Source organism: Miscanthus floridulus, chromosome 8 (assembly GCF_019320115.1).
Source record: "Miscanthus floridulus cultivar M001 chromosome 8, ASM1932011v1, whole genome shotgun sequence".
Taxonomy (NCBI): domain Eukaryota; kingdom Viridiplantae; phylum Streptophyta; class Magnoliopsida; order Poales; family Poaceae; genus Miscanthus; species Miscanthus floridulus.
Genome location: NC_089587.1, coordinates 169,049,082 through 169,066,197, shown reverse-complemented (window position 1 = coordinate 169,066,197; position 17,116 = coordinate 169,049,082).

The following is a 17,116-nucleotide window of genomic DNA, read 5'->3' as shown; positions in this document are numbered from 1 at the left end:
CCCTGGGGGCGAACCCCTTGGTTTTATAGGGGCGATGGATGCGAGGAAGGCAACCGTCTACCTAGATCTCCATGCCTACCACGATACGCCACCATGTCACATCATGAGATATGCACCTACAATCCTTATCCTTTCCCACCAAAGTCATGCTGGACGTTTCACCATCCCGGGCAGACCAGGACTCTTTTCCCACAGAAGCGATACGGGTCAAAAAAGCATTGCTTCGGCCTACCTGGGCCTAGGAGTTCGAGGGCTGGCCCAATGGTCTCGGTGGCCATCCCAACAAAGGATGGGCCCGCGAGCAGCCAAAACTCAGGCACACAAACCATAAGGGAGTCTCGATTCATGATCGAGTCTCAACCGGGCTGACCCTGGATGAATCCCCACGAACGGAATACTAGGGTTCCCTTTAAACTATCTAGTTGATCAAAACACCAAATCTCATAGTCATACCCATGTAAGGTCCGAATTACCCCCCGGATGGTTCTATCCGAATCACACAGGGGCTCAGGGGCTACACCGAATGGGTGCGCTCACGCGCACCCTCTGGCGAATCAAAATACCCCTAGGGTGATTCTATCAGAATCACTCAGGGGCTCAAGGGCTACACCCGTCGGGTGCGCTCGCCTGCACCCTCTGGCAAGTCACAAACACCCTTAGGCAATTCTATCCGAATCACCTGGGGGGCTCAGGAGCTACTGTCGGGGACCAAATACCGGGGTACCCAAAGAGGGGGAGCTAATAACCATCAAACATTGATGCTTCTAAACAAGACAAGAATGCAACTACACTTCTTGCCCGAACAACTGAAGATTGGCTTCGCCTCGCCCGCCCCCTGAGGGTTGGCTCTGCCTCGATCGGCCCCCAAGGGCTAAACTCCGCCTCACCCAATGTTTGGAGAAGACTCCACCTCGCCCAATGACCGAGGGCTGGCTCCACCTCGCCCGACGTCTGAGGGCAGGTTCCGCCTAGCTCGATGTCAGGGGATAGGCTCCTCCTCACCTGAAGTCCGAGGGTAGGCTCTACCTCGCCCAACGTTCGAGGGTAGGCTCCTCCTCACCTGATGTCCAGGGGCTGGGCTCTACCTTGCCCAACGTCCGAAGGTAGGCTCTACCTCGCTCGATGTCCGAGGGCAGGCTTTGCCACGCCCAACATCTAGGGGCAGGCTCCACCTCTCTCGACGTCCAAGGGCAGGGCTTTGCCTCATCCAACATCCGGGGGTAGACTCCACCTCGCCCGATGTTCGAGGGTGGGCTTCGCCTCGCCCGATGTCCAAGGGCTGGGCTCCGCCTTGCCCGATGTCTATACGCTACTCCTACATAACTACACGTGTAGATAAGGTGGGGCACTCAAGTCAACCGCAATACCAAGGACCATACCATGCACGCCTATAGGGAAGTACCATCAGGACATGACCAGATGGGCGCTTTAAGCCCTTCCAAGCATGTCAAGGCCCAACCAGTGTTGTGGGCCCCGACATTTATCCTACAGTGTTATGGGCGCCGGCATTTACCCTCGGACACGAATCCTGACGGCAACATACGACAACCACTATGGTCCAAGAACGAAACTCATGTCATCTGCAGTAATGACCATGGGGCCTCTATGCCATCTACTCCCCATAGGGTCATGGCTCAGCACCCTGGTGCGTCGTGTCGTCTGTCGGGACGGGACGGGATGTGAGCACTTGCTGAACGAAGCCAGAGTACGGCCCTATCAGGATCAGTGAACATGTTATCCCTAGCACCGTCTACCATGTCAACGGGGTAGGCTCAAAGGAAAAGGAAGACCCGACACCTTCAAAGGACCTTCTCTGCCTCTAGTTTTTCCTCTTTCTCCTATCTATAATCCTGGCTCCCCTTGATCTATAAAAGGGAGGGCAGGGCACCCCCACTAAGGGGAAGGATCAATTCGACACACCATGCACCACATTACACATAGCTGAGCAGCAACCGAGCTCTTAGTACTCATTCGACCTTTCCATCAGAGACTTAGGACATGTCCCTCTCTCGACCATTTGTACCCTCTACTATGAACCTTTTAGTGTTGATAACATGAGCAGCAGCAGCAGACTAGACGTAGGGACATTCTACACGAACTAGTATAAACCTCATGTCTTTTAGCACACAATCCGGGACTAACGCGCAACAAATATAAATTTACTAGTTAGTGTTTACTCGAAACACCGACAAAGTACCTGAACAATTCTCAAAGAAAAAAGTAACAGTGGAGTAGATGAAAAGATGCGCGTTTCGCTGGGCTTTGACTGGACCATTATTAAAAAAATCTGGACACTTCCACCATGATGGAACTGCCTCATGTTGTGTGCCCCTACGCATCGCGCCTCGTGCCAGACCCACTTCGCGCCATGCCTCACGCCGGAACCAGCTCGTGCCACGCACACCGCCCATACCTCGTGCCACGCACCGTCCATGCCTCGTGCCTCACACTGCACGTCACCCACGCCTCGCTCTGCGCTTCCCAACAACCGCATCAACCTTTATTGGGCGGCAGCAAGTAGATGAGCACATGTTGTAACCATATGTTTCATGTGTTTTAGATGTATGTTGCATATGTTTCATCTGGATGTTATAAAAGTAGATCTAGTGTTGCGTATGTTGCAATGTCTATACACGTGTGTTGCAAGTGTATATTTCAAATATTTCAGTTGTTTCAAATGTATGTTGCATGTGTTTTATTTGGATGTTGCATACGTTGTGGTGGCTATACATATATGTTGCACGTGTGTTTTCCAAATATTTCAGCTGTTTCATCTAGATGTTGCATGTTTTCATCTGGATGTTGCATATATTGCAATGGCTATACACGTATGTTGCAATTGTATGTTCTAAATGTTTCATCTATTTCAGACGTATGGTGCAAGCATTTTATCTGAATGTTGCATATGTTGCAGTGGTTATATGTGGCAGAACCTCCTAAATTATAGGACCCACATGCACTTGTCACTATCCAACGACCTTTGATAACTAGGCATATGTTCCTGGTAACTTAAGAAGTCTATCGGGTGTCCTCGGGGAACCCCGAATCATCCACGATTTCCGAGCAGGATCACATTACAGAGTCATTGCAGTATTACAACATTTATTCAAATATCAACACCAGAGTAAAAATAGTAGAAGTTTTATGATAACATAGTTTACAAACCAGTTGTTTCAAACCTTACAAACTAAGTTCGATAATTATTACAAACCATAGTAGTAGTGGAGTGGCATAATTAACATATACATAACACACAAAATAAACATCCTGCCCAAGGATCACACATTTACTTCTCATCGTCAGAACGAACGATAGTCATGCAGCACGATCCAAAACAGATCTGCTCATGAGGCTCACCTGCAACAAGGGTCAACGAACCCTAAGTACAAAAGTACTTAACAAGACTTAACCGGAATATTAACTGATAAACTTAGGAATGCAGGCTCAGGGATTCAAGGTATAGCTTTAACAATAATCAAAGTTCTTTTACGTAAAAGCTCTTTTAACAAAATTCTTTATATAAAAACTTCATAAAATTATATACAAAGCTGACACGATCCGTGTTGAGATCATGAAACTTCATATCCAACATCTTCACAAGCCTTATTCGAGTTCTAGTTATTAATACTACGATGATGAACAGTGAGTTGAGTCTCCATAACCGAGGAGCAATGACGATTCGAACCGATTAAAAACCTAGCTAGGAATTCCAGACCACACGACATATGCAGGTCCCCGACCTACATATACCAACCTACCCTCGGATCCTCTAAACAAAAACGGGTCCGCGCCACCCGAGAATACAGTACTCCACCATTCTAGCCTGTGGCCATGTGGGTACACGATATTCCCACCATCTCTCCACTCCCAGTGCGCGAGTAGTCATTCTCATAATAGAATAGCCGAGTAAAGGCTTACTGGAGTATGTGGTTAGTACTACAAAGTCTCACCTCATGCAATTCAACAACGGTACAGACCTTAATTGACACAGGCGAAAAGAACCCGCTCACAAGACCTCCATGTCTTGTGGCTCACACACACCGAGTCCGCCCAGTCTAGATTTATTACTCCACATCCCCATATCACATGATAACATAAGTAACCAAGGTTCCATTAAAAACTTGCATGTGGTAGGTAATCACCCGACTTTTATCGTTCTACGCATAGCTAAGCAAAACTAGACATATACGAGTTTAAAACTGGTAATATGGTAAATATGGAATAACAAGGGTGGTAATGCACCAATTAGACTCTTACTTAACTACTAATCACTTAATGCACTAACGGAAAGCAAAAGCGAAATTAATTTGTAAAACACAAGGTAGGGTTGTATGCATCCGGGGCTTGCCTTCGTTGACGGAAAAGTCCGGTTCCTGCGACGTTTCACAAGTATTCGATCCGACCTCAATAGATGGATTAACCTCCTCAATAACTTGATTAACTACCACGTGTTCACCTTCGTTCACTACACATAATAACAATGCCATGTTTAACATGATGTGGAATACGAAACATGATGCTCGATGATGGATGCAAAAATTAACAATCTGAATACAACTTTCCTTCACGGTACAGTTGCAAGTCAAACAAACTAAATCTTTTTTGTAACACATACATCAATTGCCAAGGATCATTATCAACTAATGACCCAAGGTCATCACTCAATCCAAAATTTCAAACAAAACCTAAATCATTAAAGGTTACTATTTGCTTTTATGAATTAATTATTTAATTAAAAATTATGAAATAAATAAACTTATTCGAATTGAGCTTAAAATTTTATTAAATGTTCATTACATGATAAGTAAGTGGCAAAACAAATTTCATAATTTTTGGACAATTAAATAAGCCTAGAAAAATCATGGAAATCCATTTATTAATAAATTGAGCAATTTTTATCACATTCAAAAAGTAATGAAAAACAATATTTCATATTTTTATTAAATACTATACATTACAGAGGAGTGACACAAAACTTTTCATAATTTTTGGAGCTCTAAATAAATCTACACAAAAATAACAAATTACATCACTATTCATTCAAATCTAAAAATAGAAAAATTCCATTTGAACATTGAGTCACTGACAACCCGACCCCACCTGTCATCCCTAACCTCGCGCGCTGACCACGGCAACGACGGCGCTGACCGGCGATATCTCGACGACAGCGAGACCAATGACGACAGCCAAAGCACCAAAACACTCCCCTCGACTAGGCGCATCGATCTAGGGCACAAGCAGAACTAGCTATGGACTGGACCGAGCACTACGCCGGCCATGGCGGGCACAACGGCACAACAGCGCTACGCCGGCGACGCAAGCACGGTAGAGGTTAAACGCTTAGCACAGAAGGGTTCAGCACCTCACCCCGAACACGACTGAGCAACGAGCAGGGTCAGAGGAGCAACAAAGAGGCTGGTCGACGTTCCGAGCAAGCACGGCGGAGCAGATCGTCGTCGGTGGCGATGCTCCGGTGGCTGTGATGGTCAAAATGAGAAATCAATGAGTCATGGAGTACCACAGCATTGTGGTGAAGCTGAAGCAAGACTCGACAGGGGCAGAGGATCACCGTAACACGCTGGCCACGGAGAGGTACGCTCGACGGAGATGTTGCCGACCGTGGGGAAGAAAGACGACGCGCGGCGAAATTTGGTGAAGTCAGACGACTACGACCGGTTGGATGGGTGCACAAGGAAGGGGCGAAGCTATTGAGCACTTTGATGTGACGACACAGGCGCTGGTTCGACGGCGAGGGCTCAATGGAGCTACGGCAATGGCGCCGGGAAAATAGAGGAAGGGAAACGACGAAGAACGGCGACGGCTTAGGCCTTAAGGAGCGGCCAGAAGCACAAGGAAGCCATGCAGGAGCCTTTCCCATGCCAGCACGAAGCCGAGGACGTCCACGCGCATGTCTAGAAGCGAACCGAAGGTCGCCGGCGGTGTAGCTACGGCGGTGAACACTGTTCATAGTATTTACAAGATTGCCATTCGCCAAAATTCCCAAATTACTCTCAAATTTTCAGAACAACTCAAAAATCTCCAAAAATAAAAGTTGTTCAAAATCAAAAGTTCTACAACTTTTCTGTTATAACCACCCCCAAATTTGGTCTAGATTTTGAAATGAACTTTTGAATTCGAATAGGGGAAATTTAACGAATTACGTCTTTTTGAATAACTTCAAATTTTACTAAACAACTTGAAAAATTCCAAAAACAAACTTTGTATAACTTGTCAAGCTCTACACTTTTGCTTTAAGGTTAACCCCGAAATATGCTTGGATTTTGAAATGAGCTTTCAGGGTAGGATTTAAATATTGAAAATCAGGGTTTTCGGAATTTCAAATCAATACAAAGGTTTCAAACTTGATTCAAACAATACCAAGCAATACTTACCACATAAATATAAACTTGTTTTAGTGTGTGCATCTCAAAGTTTTCACCAAATGCCAAATGCTTTGTAATGCATATGATGACATGTCAGGTTTTAGTATTTAAACACCCGAGGTGTTACAATCCTTCCCCCTAAAAGAAATCTCGCCCCAAGATTCAAAGCCATAGGGTAAGTAATGAAAAAGGAAATGTGTCGCGAGAACACATACCAAATCTGTCCATAAAATAGCTGAGGTCCCTTTACAAAACACAACTTGTACAACTGAACTCAACTAACATTACTCTATTCTATATTGACGCTAGAAACTCTGGAAACTTTTCTATCAAGTAATCTTCTGATTCCCAAGTAGCTTCCTCTTCTAAATGTTGATTCCATTGTATTTTATAGAACTTGATTGTCCGTCTTTGAGTAACATGATCTTTCTGATCTAACACTCGGATAGGATATTCGGAATAAGTTAAATCCGGTTCTAGTTCCACTCCTTCAACTTCAACATTCTGTTCAGGCACTCGGAGACACTTCTTCAATTGAGAAACATGGAATACATCATGCACAGCTACGAGATGTTCAGGTAATTTCAAGCGATATGCCACTTTTCCATACCTCTCCAAAATTTGATATGGTCCAATATATCGAGGTGCCAACTTTCCTTTAACACCAAAACGGGTAACTCCCTTCATTGGTGATACTTTTAGATATACAAAATCTCCTTTGTTAAATACCAATGGTCTCCGTCTTCTATCCGCATAACTCTTTTGGCGGGACTGAGCTATCTTCAAATTACTCTGTATTTGCCTAACCTTATCTTCTGTTTCTTTCACAAGGTCAACTCCAAAGAATCTTCTCTCTCTAGGCTTAGACCAACTCAATGATGTTTTGCATCTATGACCATAGAGTGCTTCAAATGGAGCCATTCTAATGCTTTCCTGATAACTATTGTTGTATGAGAACTCGGCCAAAGGTAAGCATTCATCCCACTTATTGGAATAGTTAAGGACATAATACCTTAACATATCTTCAAGTACTTGATTGACTCTTTTAGTCTGTCCATCAGTCTGTGGATGATAAGCTGTACTATACAGAAGTTTGGTACCCAATGAAGAATGCAATTGTTTCCAAAAGTTAGAGACAAACTGTGTACCCCTATCTGACATAATAGTCTTGGGTACCCCATGGAGACTCATGATTCTTGCTAAATACATCTTAGCATATTGGATCGTAGGATATATTGTCTTGACTAGAAGAAAATGTGCTGACTTAGTGAGTCGATCTACAATAACCCATACTGAGTCAAATCCCTTTGATGTCTTAGGTAGACCAACAATAAAGTCCATACTTATGTCCTCCCACTTCCAAGATGGAATAGGTAATGGTTGTAATTCACCAGCAGACCTCAAATGTATAGCTTTCACCTTTTGACAAGTATCACACTTTGCTATATATCTAGCAATCTCTATTTTCATTTTAGTCCACCAGAATCTTTGCTTCAAGTCATGGTACATCTTGTTGCTTCTCGGATGGATAGATAACCTAGTAGCATGTGCCTCTTCTAGAATTGACTGCCGCAACTCAGGAACTTTTGGTACCACCAGGCGATCCTTGAACCATAACACATCTTCATCATCTATGCTAAAGCATTCCGCTTTTCCATTCTTGACTCTTTCCTTGATATGGGCGATACCCTTATTTTCCTTCTGAGCAGCAATAACTTGATCTTGAATAGTGGCTTCAACAATTATGTTGGTCAAACTTCCCTGTTGAATTACTTCTACATTCAACTTCTCCATTTCTTGACATAAATTCAAACCCATTGTTCTCACTGTCAGACAATTGCAATAACTTTTGCGACTGAGGGCATCTGCAACCACATTTGCTTTACCAGGGTGATAATGTACTTCCAAATCATAATCCTTAATTAGTTCTAACCATCTTCTTTGTCGCATGTTCAACTCTGACTGAGTAAAGATATTTTTTAAGCTCTTGTGGTCTGTATACATATGGCACGTATTACTAAGCAGGTAATGCCACCAAATCTTCAGAGCATGAACCATAGCTGCTAACTCCAGATCATGAGTCGGATAGTGTTCTTCATGTTGCTTAAGTTGCCTGGATGCATAAGCAATAACTCAGCCTTCTTGCATCAACACACATCCAATACCAATACCTGAAGCATCACAATAAACATCAAACGGCTTCTCGATATCAGGTTGGGCTAACACTAGTGCAGTAGTCAACAGTCTCTTCAAAGTCTGGAAAGCCTCTTCACAATCAGATGACCAGACAAACTTAACTTGGTTCTTCAACAATTCAGTTATAGACTTTGATACTTTAGAGAAATCTGGAATAAACCGACGGTAATACCCCGCCAAACCCAGAAAACTCCGAACTTGATGAACTGTGGTTGGCGGTTTCCAATCAAGCACATCCTTCACTTTGCTGGGATCAACTGCAACTTCTTCGGCTGACAAGACATGTCTAAGAAATTGCACTTCCTTAAGCCAAAAATCACACTTGCTAAACTTGGCATATAGTTGATGTTCTCTCAAGCGGGTCAGAACAATTCTGAGATGTTACACATGTTCTTTCTTATTCTTAGAATATACTAAAATGTCATCAATAAACACCACTACAAACTTGTCTAGCTCAGGCATGAATACTGAGTTCATTAGATACATGAAATGAGATGGAGCATTTGTCAAACCAAAAGACATTACTAAGTATTCATATAATCCATATCTTGTGGTAAATGTCGTTTTGGGAATATCTTCAGGCTTTATCTTGATTTGGTGATATCCTGATCTCAAATCTATCTTGGAGAAAACTTTGGCTCTGGCCAATTGATCAAAAAGCAAATCTATCCGAGGTAATGGATACTTATTCTTAATGGTCACTTCATTCAATGGACGATAGTCAACACATAACCTGAAAGTCTCATATTTCTTTTTCACAAAAATTGCCAGACATCCCAAAGGTGAGGAACTAGGTTGGATAAATCCCTTCTCAATCAATTCTTATAACTGAGTCTTCAACTCGGCCAATTCTTTGGGTGGCATCCTATAAGCTCTCCGAGAAATCAGAGCCATTCTAGGTTGTAACTCTATATTAAACTGTGCATCCCTATCAGGTGGTAGACCGGGTAAATCTTTAGGAAACATATCCAGAAATTCACACACTACCGGAATATCTCTAATCTCTGTGACAGCAGTTGCACAAATCTTGCCCAATGATCTTCTTAGGGTTGGAAGTTGGATGAGAAGTTGAGAATTGCTATCAGGCAAACTTACCCTTAAGGTCCTATTCAAAGCATCTATAACAGCCTTATGCTGATACAACTAATTCATTCCCAAGATTACATCTATATCCTGATCCTTAAGGATAATCATGGTAGTGGGAAAAATATGCCCACCTAGGTTTACGGGTACCTGGTATACCATTTCCTTAGTACACAAACGTCCCCCGGGCGACTGTATAAAGAAACTTTCCTTTGTTGCCCCAATTGAAATTTCATACTTCATGACAAATGTTCTATTGATGAATGAATGTGATGCGCCAGAATCAAAAAGTATAACTGCTGGGTGATTGGCAATAGGAAACATACCCATCATCACTGGCTCCCCTTCCGAAATTTCTCTAGCTTGAATATAGAACATCCGTCCTGTCTTCCTCTCATCTTTGCCCTTCTGAGCATTCTGATTGGGGTTCTTATTTGGTGCCTGACCCTGTTGTTGATTGGTAGGGGCCTTCTGATAATTTTGATTCACCTGCCTAGGATATGGACATTCCCTAGAGAAATGACCAGTCCTTCCACAATTGTAACATGGATAGTTGTGACCCTAGGACATTGGAGCATTGCCACCAGGAGCATTGGTTGACTGTGAATTAGGATAGGTTATAGCAGGACAGATATTTGACTGTTGCCTGGCTTGAGACTATAGCGAATGGTAAGGAGGATGATTATGATGTACTGGATGATAAATCACCCTCTGCCTCTTCTGATTTCCCCCAAAAGATCCAGATGACATACTCTTTTTCTTTTTGAGCTCCTTATGCTGCCGATACTTTGACTCCAAAGCAATTGCAATATTTGCAACCTCATGATAAGTGACATTGGTGTAAGTTGTCATCATTGTTTGCAGCTTGGTATTCAAACCTCTCATAAACCAGCTCTTCTTCTTTGCATCAGTATTGACATGTTCTGATGCATATTGTGACAGGTGATTAAATCTTCCCACATACTGCATCATGGTTTGATCTCCTTGCTTCAAAGCAAGGAATTCATCTAGCTTCATAGCCATCACTCCCTCAGGGATATAATGGGCTCTGAAGGCAGTACGCAACTCAGCCCATGTTATTAGAATGCTAGCTGGTTGCATAGCCACTAAGTTTGCCCACCACGCACTTGCTGCTCCTCTAAGTTGCTGGGCGGCAAACGCAGGTTTCTAATACTCCATACATGGAATAAGGTCAAATTTCTCCTCCATGGTTCGAAGCCAGTCATCAGCCTCCAATGGTTCATTTGCCTTGGTGAACACCGGTGGTCTTGTGTCTATGAAATCAACATATGTAGCCTCCTATCTGTTATGGTGGCGACCACGGTTTTCTTGCATCTGATTCTGATTACTTAGAGCGATCTCATGAAGCAAACGAGAATTTTCAGCCGTCATGTTGACAAGTGCGGTTATAGCATCAGCTAAATTTGTTGGAACTGGTGGCGGATCTAGAATACCATCCTCATCTTGTGAAGTTCTCGGAATAAACGAACCCCGCGTACGACACATCTGCTCATAACAAACCAAACTTTATTCACAAGTCTTTATTGAATTGTACCAAAGCTTACTCTAGACACATTACATAGAGTTTACTAATATAAATACAAACCCGCGAGTATGAAAACAAAACTACATAACTTAACTAGAGCTACTATTATACAACTCTACTCCTTTCCTTAATTACTTCAAACTTCAGGCTCGGTATCCATTCCAGAATTATTACCACCTTCATTATCACTTTCATCGATCATTACTAATTCTTCAGGATCTTCTTCTTCTTCTGATTTGTCATCATCAGCAAGGATGACACCAGGATCCATGGCATCAGCTTGAGGCTCATGATTTGGATCTAGTAGATTGCTAAGCCTATGAACTTCCTTATGCAGATAAGTATTATGTTATTCTAAATCTTCTACATAGAATTCTAGCTCATGAGTTCTAGCTCTAGCTACATTTTCTCTTTGCCAAGCTTCATTCCTTACTTCCACCGTACGAACCAACATACGTTCGTAGTTCCTATGCGCGGTGGTGATACACCTCAATTGATCCTGTAATTCTCCTACCTGTATAGCATCCAAAGCCCTATCTCTAGTAGCTTGTGCTAATTCTGTAGAAATCCTCTGTATCTCTGCCTGGGGATCAGGCCTAGAACTGCTACTGCTAGCACCGTCATTTCTAGGGGCAAGTTGGTGATGAGGAACTCCTTTGGGTCTAGTGGACTTATGGGGCGTCATCTTGGCACGAGCCATACTGTAGGAAGCCAATTTAATCCAAGTAAGACCATTTGATCAAAGTCTAAAAAATAGCTAAGATGGATTACATTCCTCAAACCAGACTCACTACTCAACTCCAGACTAAGAGGTGAAGGAAGTAACGAGTGAATTAATCATGATGCATGAATCGTTCTTACGAACAAAAACATCAAAGCTTATAATACACATAAACAACATTTGTTTTTAGATAGGGCATAATAAGATTACTACTCCACTGCACAAGACCTTTTTAATCAAATAAGGAATGGTGAGAAAGAAATAAGATAAGTCAGAAGCAATTTGGACCAAATTAGCAAGTTAAATTTAGTCATCCCAAATCATTTTGAAGTTTTTGTAAAACAATACAACAAAAACCCTGTAACGATCGCTCTGATACCATTCTATGGTAGAACCTCCTAAATTATAGGACCCACATGCACTTGTCACTGTCCAACGACCTTTGACAACTAGGCATATATTCCTGGTAACTTAAGAAGTCTATCGGGTGTCCTCGGGGAACCCCGAATCATCCACGATTTTCGAGCAGGATCACATTACAGAGTCATTGCAGTATTACAACATTTATTCAAATATCAACACCAGAGTAAAAACAGCAGAAGTCTTATGATAACATAGTTTACAAACCAGTTGTTTCAAACCTTACAAACTAAGTTCGATAATTATTACAAACCATAGTAGTAGTGGAGTGGCATAATTAACATATACATAACACACAAAATAAACATCCTACCCAAGGATCACACATTTACTTCTCATCGTCAGAACGAACGATAGTCATGCAGCATGATCCAAAACAGATCTGCTCATGAGGCTCACCTGCAACAAGGGTCAATGAACCCTGAGTACAAAAGTACTCAACAAGACTTAACCAAAATATTAATTGATAAACTTAGAAATGCAGGCTCAGGGATTCAAGGTATAGCTTTAACAATAATCAAAGTTCTTTTACGTAAAAGCTCTTTTAACAAAATTTTTTATATAGAAAACTTCATAAAATTATATACAAAGCTGACACGATCCGTGTTGAGATCATGAAACTTCATATCCAACACCTTCACAAGCCTTATTCGAGTTCTAGTTATTAATACTACGATGATGAACAGTGAGTTGAGTCTCCATAACCGAGGAGCAACGACGATTCGAACCAATTAAAAACACAGCTGGGGATTCCAGACCACACGACATATGCAGGTCCCCGACCTACATATACCAACCTACCCTCGGATCCTCTAAACAAGAACGGGTCTGCGCCACCCAAGAATACAGTACTCCACCATTCCAGCCCGTGGCCACGTGGGTACACGCTATTCCCGCCATCTCTCCACTCCTAGTGCGTGAGTAGCCATTCTCATAATAGAATAGCCGAGTAAAGGCTTACCAGAGTATATGGTTAGTACTACAAAGTCTCACCTCATGCAATTCAACAATGGTACGGACCTTAATTGACACAGGCAAAAAGAACCCGCTCACAAGACCTCCATGTCTTGTGGCTTACACACACCGAGTCCGCCCGGTCTAGATTTATTACTCCACATCCCCATATCACATGATAACATAAGTAACCAAGGTTCCATTAAAAACTTGCAGGTGGTAGGTAATCACCCGACTTTCATCGTTCTACGCATAGCTAAGCAAAACTAGGCATATACGAGTTTAAAACTGGTAATATGGTAAATATAGAATAACAAGGGTGGTAATGCACCAATTAGACTCTTACTTAACTACTAATCACTTAATGCAGTAACGGAAAGCAAAAGTGAAATTAATTTGTAAAACACAAGGTAGGGTTGTATACATTCGGGGCTTGCCTTCGTTGATGGAAAAGTCTGGTTCCTGCGACGTTTTACAAGTATTCGATCCGACCTCAACAGACGGATTAACCTCCTCAATAACTTGATTAACTACCACATGTTCACCTTCGTTCACTACATATAATAACAATGCCATGTTTAACATGATGCGGAATACGAAACATGATGCTCGATGATGGATGCAAAAATTAACAATTTGAATACAACTTTCCTTCGCGGTACAGTTGCAAGTCAAACAAACTAAATCTTTTTCGTAACACATACATCAATTGCTAAGGATCATTATTAACTAATGACCCAAGGTCATCACTCAATCCAAAATTTCAAACAAAACCTAAATCATTAAAGGTTACTATTTGCTTTTATGAATTAATTATTTAATTAAAAATTATGAAATAAATCAACTTATTCCAATTGAGCTCAAAATTTTATTAAATGTTCATTACATGATAAGTAAGTGGCAAAACAAATTTCATAATTTTTGGACAATTAAATAAGCCTAGAAAAATCATGGAAATCCATTTATTAATAAATTGAGCAATTTTTATCACATTCAAAAAGTTCTGAAAAACAATATTTCATATTTTTCTTAAATACTATACATTACAGAGGAGTCACACAAAAATTTTCATAATTTTTGGAGCTCTAAATAAATCTACACAAAAATAACAAATTACATCACTATTCATTCAAATCTGAAAATAGAAAAATTACATTTGAACGTTGAGTCACTGACAACCCGACCCCACCTGTCATCCCTAACCTCGCGCGCTGACCACGGCAACGACGACGCTGACCGACGATATCTCGATGACGGCGAGACCAACGACGACGGCCAAAGCACCAAAACACTCCCCTCGACTAGGCGCATCGATCTAGGGCACAAGCGGGACTAGCTATGGACTGGACCGAGCACTACGTCGGCCATGGCGGACACAACGGCACGGCAGCGCTATGCCGACGACGCAAGCATGGTGAGGTTAAACGCTTAGCATAGAAGGGTTCAGCACCTCACCCCGAACACGACTGAGCAACGAGCAGGGTCGGAGGAGCAACGAAGAGGCTGGTTGACATTCCGAGCAAGCACGGCGGAGCAGATCATCGTCGGTGGCGATGCTCCGGTGGCTGTGATGGTCAAAATGAGAAATCAATGAGTCATGGAGTACCACAGCATCGTGGCGAAGCTGAAGCAAGACTCGGCAGGGGCAGAGGATCACCGTAACACGCTGGCCACGGAGAGGCACGCTCGACGGATATGTTGCCGGCCGTGGGGAAGAAAGACGACGCGCGGCGAAATTTGGCGAAGTCAGATGACTACAACCGGTTGGATGGGTGCGCAAGGAAGGGGCGAAGCTGTTGAGCACTTTGCTGTGACGACACAGGCGCTGGTTCGACGGCGAGGGCTCAACGGAGCTGCGGCAATGGCGCCGGGAAAATAGAGGAAGGGAAACGGCGAAGAACGGCGACGGCTTAGGCCTTAAGGAGCGGCCAGAAGCGTAAGGAAGCCACGCAGGAGCCTTTCCCACGCCAGCGCGAAGCCGAGGACGTCCACACGCGCGTCTGGAAGCGAACCGAAGGTCGCCGGCGGTGTAGCTACGGCGGTGAACACTGTTCACAGTATTTACAAGATTGCCATTCGCCAAAATTCCCAAATTACTCTCAAATTTTTAGAACAACTCAAAAATCTCCAAAAATAAAAGTTGTTCAAAATCAAAAGTTCTACAACTTTGCTATTATAACCACCCCCAAATTCGGTCTAGATTTTGAAATGAACTTTTGAATTCGAATAGGGGAAATTTAACGAATTACGCCTTTTTGAATAACTTCAAATTTTACTAAACAACTTGAAAAATTCCAAAAACAAACTTTGTATAACTTGTCAAGCTCTACACTTTTGCTTTAAGGCTCAACCCTAAAATATGCTTGGATTTTGAAATGAGTTTTCAGGGTAGGATTTAAATATTGAAAATCAGGGTTTTCGGAATTTCAAATCAATACAAAGGTTTCAAACTTGATTCAAACAATACCAAGCAATACTTACCACATAAATATAAACTTGTTTTAGTGTATGCATCTCAAAGTTTTCACCAAATGCCAAATGCTTTGCAATGCATATGATGACATGTCAGGTTTTAGTATTTAAACACCCGAGGTGTTACATTATACATATTTATAGCAAACATATGTTTCAATTGTTTCACCTGGTTTTCAGTACGTTGCATTAGGTGCTGCTCCCCACGTGCTTTGACTCGCGGACACGTGCGCGCTGCACACACCCATCTAGCCCTGCCTATCTCTGTCATGCGGGCCATCTCGAAAAGTCAGACATGCACACAACGGGCGGTCAGTGACTAAATGCCCGAGCCTTCCTGGTCAAACTACATGCACGCATATAGAGAGCCAGAGAGAGCCAGCACCCAATGGACGTAGAACTAGCTGCCCCTACACCACCAGGCTTGGTCCCCCACGGTGGAGCATGCAGCTAAGGTCAACACGGGTGCACGCGCTGTGCTCCCATCCTCTCTATCGCATGCAGTCGGGTGGGCCCATGCACATGCTCTCCCACGCAGGTGCAGCAGCAGCACCTGTGGACCCAATAGCAGCAGGCATAGGGCGTGAATCACGCAGGTAGGCACAACAACAACAGCACGCTCGAGGTGCGGCAACTAGCAAGCCAGCAAGTGTAGCAGCAGTAGCACATAGGCCCAGTAGCAGCAGGCATGGGGTAAGAAGCACGCGGGCAGGCACAGCAGCACGCGGGTGTGCGGGCGTTCGGACGTCCGGGTGCTAGCATGGCCCAAAGAATTAAGCTCAAAAGTCGACTTTTTATTCACATTTTGTGTTGGGTTCGTGGATGGAAATAAAGATTTAGGCCCTATTTGGATGAACTAGAACCAGTGATTAGCCCAGTCCATTCACTGACTAATAAGTAGTCCATTCCCTAAGCTCATCTCCTTCATTATTCTCCCGCATCTTCAACGCCGGCAAGCGGACATGGCTCCCCACATGAGCACATCTGCGGAAGGACTGGGTAAGCGCGACAACATGGGCGTCGCGTTTATGGAGGTGGATGGGCCACGTGGCCAGAGACTTCCCGGCTAGTTCCGCCATGGCCTCACGCGTCGAGTCAAGGCCACCATGGCCGACATGCAAGCAAGCTCCACCACCGCCCGTTCCTTCTCCTCTCCACCCTGTAAAAGCCACCCTCGAGCTCCTCTCACCGCGTCGCAGCTGCCACACCCCTTCCCGTGCTCCCTCCCCCTCTCTAGCACCTCCAATAGCCACCGCTACCATTGCCGACCCCGGCTCGATTTCGCCGATCTATGTGCACCCATCACCATTTGCCTTTCCCGTTTGTTCCTTTGGAACTGCA